We start from the raw sequence: 3665 nt of genomic DNA on the forward strand, positions 1-3665 counted from the left end.
AAAAAAATGTTTTAGGCTGAGCTGTGAGCCACGTATGTACCACTGTCTTCACTTCTTCATCAGAGGTGAATCTTCATCCTTGACGGGCTGCTTTCAGGGGACCAAACAGTTAAGATCTGATGGAGCAAGATCACGACTATAGGGAGGATGCTTTAACATCTCAAAACAAAGTTTTTGTAGAGTGGCAACAGTGTGGGCAGAGATGTGTGGACGTGCATTGTCGTGCAAGATCACAACACCCCTGGATAACGGTCTTCTGTGTTTAATCAGAAGTTCAGACTTCAACTCTTCAGTGAGTATCTCACTGTAAGGAGCACAGTTGATAGGCAGAACTTTTTCTGATAGTGTTTAAATACTGGCCCTTGAGAGTCCCAGAAATCTGTAAGCATCAATTTTCCAGCTTATGGTTGACTTCTGAACCATTTTTTGAACAGCAAATTAGGATGTTTCCATTCCATACTCTGCTGTTTACTCTCAGAAAACTGACCAAGAAAATGTCCAAAAGTCAACCATCAGCTGGAAAATTGATGCTTACAGTTTTCTGGGATTTTCAAACACCAATATTAGAATACTATCAGGAAATATTTCAATAATCAACAGTGCTCCTTAAGTAAGATGCAAAGGACTGCTATTCAAGGGCATTGTGATCTTGCATTACAATACATGTCTACACACCTCTGCCCACACTGTTGACACTCTGCAGAAACTTCATTTTGAAGTGTTAAAACATCCTTCCCATAGTCCTGATCTTGCTCCATCAGACTTTCACTGTTTGGTCCCCTGAAAGCAGCACTTCCAGGATGAAGATTCACCTCTGATGAAGAAGTAAAGACAGCGGTGCATTCCTGGATTGCAGCTCAGCCTAAAACATTTTTAAAATAAGGTAATATGAAAATTTGTTGACAAATGTACAAAATGTATTGAAAAGCAAGGAGATTATAAGCAAAAAAAAAATGGTGTATTTGTCTTTTCTAAAAGTTGATTAAAATAAATTCTACAGCCAGAGTGCAGATAATTTTTGATTCATCCTTGTACTTTGGATATTCTTAGTGGAAATGATAGCAAAATTTGAAAAAAAAAAAAACCAAACTGTTCATATTGTAAAACAAGAGTCTAGAAGGAACACACTGGTCCAGTAGTCAGGCCGGGATTGGTCATTTTTAAGAACGCTGATCCATTCTTGTAGTATAATTGAATTGGAAAAATCTTTGAAAAATTTAGCAATCACTATTGGACAGATAAGGAGCTCTGGTAGTGTAGCGGTTACAAGTCGAGCTGCTAACCTCAAGATCAGCAGTTTGAAACTACCAGCCATTTCATGAGAGAATTATGAGGCTTTCTGCTCCAATAAAAGTTTTTAGCTTCGGAAACATTATACAGGGTCACTATGAGTTGGAACCAACTACATTGCACATTACCACCAGAGGACAAATTAGGATAAGCACTGAACTGCAAATCACAAATTGGGATAAGCACTGTATGATAAGCGCTGAACTGCAAAACACAAGGTAGGCAGATCAAGTCACCAGACAAGAGAAAGATGAGGCTTTCTGCTTACATAAAGGTTTATAGTCTCGGAAACCCTAGGCTTGCTATGAGTCAGACTCAAATCAATGGCTGGTTTTTTTGTTTTGTTTTTTTGCTTTAACATCTGTTATTCCACTTTTTTCCTTAAGTCAGTGACTACTTTTCTTATGCTGCTACTGTATCTCTGCTGTTTTCACTCTGATGAGGCTGTGCCTTCGTTTCCCTCTTCTTCTTCTTCTTTTTTTTTTAAGCTTTTATTGTGAATTGAGTGATAGTTTACATGGGAGAACATAGATTTTTGTTGTGTTTTTTTTTAAGCCCAGCAGGCAGTTTAGATGTACAGGAGAGCACTATGTTCCTCACTCCAGCTTAGAAGAGATCTCAGGTGGAGTGTGCTAAGACAGAGTAAGAACCTATACCCATCCAAGATTCCCTCTATTCAAAGGTCCTTTGAACATTGCAGTTAGCTTCTTCAGCTTTGTGCCTGCAAAAGAGGGCAAGACAGGGAGACTAGTTAGGGTATTTCATTTGAGCAGGAAAGGCCAGAGGGTGGTGGGTAGGGCTGGGTGGGTGGGAGTCTAATCTTTTTTGGCTTCTAAAATAAAGGGTACAGCTAAGGCAAGGTGAGCAGTCAGTGAGCAGGTAGAGTGGGATTGGGGGTCACTGCTTGAAAGTTGGGGTCCTGTATTCTTTCAGAAGATGGCTGGAAAATTATTTCCTCAACTGCATAGAACTTTCTTTCCCTTTTTAGTTGAGGTACCCAGATGTCCCACAATGGGGTCTTCACTCAGCTTCTCCAGAGGCACATGCTCAAACAGAGGGTGCTCTTCAAAATGGGTGCACATCCAGCTGTGTAACTCCAGCACATCTGTTAGTGTGCATACCAGCCCCACCGACTCTTAGCACATAGGCATATTCTGCCAGTAGTGTGGAACTGATCATTCACTACTTGTGCTTTGTCCACTTACAATGTGGGTCAGGGAAGAGGAAGAACATTTTCATCAGCTGGCCCCTTTGGAAGAAGATAGGAAGATGCTTCATGGCATTACTACGGAGACAAGCAGTGTTCTGGAATTCACCTCCAGAAGATGCAGGTAGGGCCCGAATCCGATTTTGCACATAATCTGAAACCTTCACCCGAATTACCAGGCCTAGAATCAGCATGTATGGGAACAGTGGTGACAGTTCCAATAACAAGCCACCATAACCACAGCCTATGTCTGCAAATTCCACTTGGGCCTGAGATCTCTTCTCTTTTTTTCCCTTTGGGTCATCATGGCTCTGATTTTGGGTCAGTGAAGCAAAGAACTCCGGATATAGCTCAGACCAGTCCATCTCTGGCTTCACAGGGTAGTGCAGAGTATGGTCCACAATGGGGTTGAAGTGAGCATGTTGCCGCTAATAGCGCTTCTGTGGCTGCCGGGCCTCTGCTCCAGTCGCGTTCCCACTCTGAGTTCCCTCCATGATCTTCAGTCCTGGGTTTCTCCACCGAACCCACTTGGAGAACCAAGAACATTGGTTTTGCACTCAACCTATCGTATTTTGTTTCACTGGAATGATTATAATCTCCTCCATGCATCATGGGTTAGCAGTATTTGCTTCTATTCCCTCTGTGTTTTTTTCTGTGGTTTTTGATGTACACAATAACACACAGTAATATATCATCACTTAAACAACCAATGGGCACATTCTGCAAGCCAGCCTCCTGGCTGCCAGGACACAGTCTTTCTCTTTCCATGAGTCTAGAGTCCTCAGCTGCTCTATCTCTCCATGCCATCACCTCTGCTTCCATCTCTGTTGTCACTGCTTCTCTGGTTGGGATCCCACATCCTGCTCTTGCTCTTCTCCCTTGATGGTCCCAGGGGCCTCTGTTCCTGGAATGCAAGATTAACTACTCCTCCCTTTTGGTTATACAACGTCTACCTTACAGCTGTGACAATCGCAATTAGTTTTGATAACAATTATTCACTATTGAATCAAAAGAATCCGATCCCCATCTCTTTAATCAGATCCAGCTACATAAGATGAAAACTATTCAGTGGGGATTCTGCCTTCTCCCACTCATTCTAAAACTAAACTCCTTCATGTAAGCCAGCCACTTCATGCCTTTGTATCCTTCACTCCACCCTACCCTACGC

The 3665-nt window shown here is 42.2% G+C and overlaps 1 pseudogene; it reads right to left on the bottom strand.

Moving 5' to 3' along the window:
- Positions 1-2158: 2158 nt before the first annotated feature.
- Positions 2159-2991, bottom strand: LOC102822765 (annotated as a pseudogene).
- Between the last annotated feature and the right edge of the window lie 674 nt (positions 2992-3665).

This window comes from Chrysochloris asiatica, unplaced genomic scaffold, assembly GCF_000296735.1.
Source record: "Chrysochloris asiatica unplaced genomic scaffold, ChrAsi1.0 scaffold00011, whole genome shotgun sequence".
NCBI lineage: Eukaryota > Metazoa > Chordata > Mammalia > Afrosoricida > Chrysochloridae > Chrysochloris > Chrysochloris asiatica.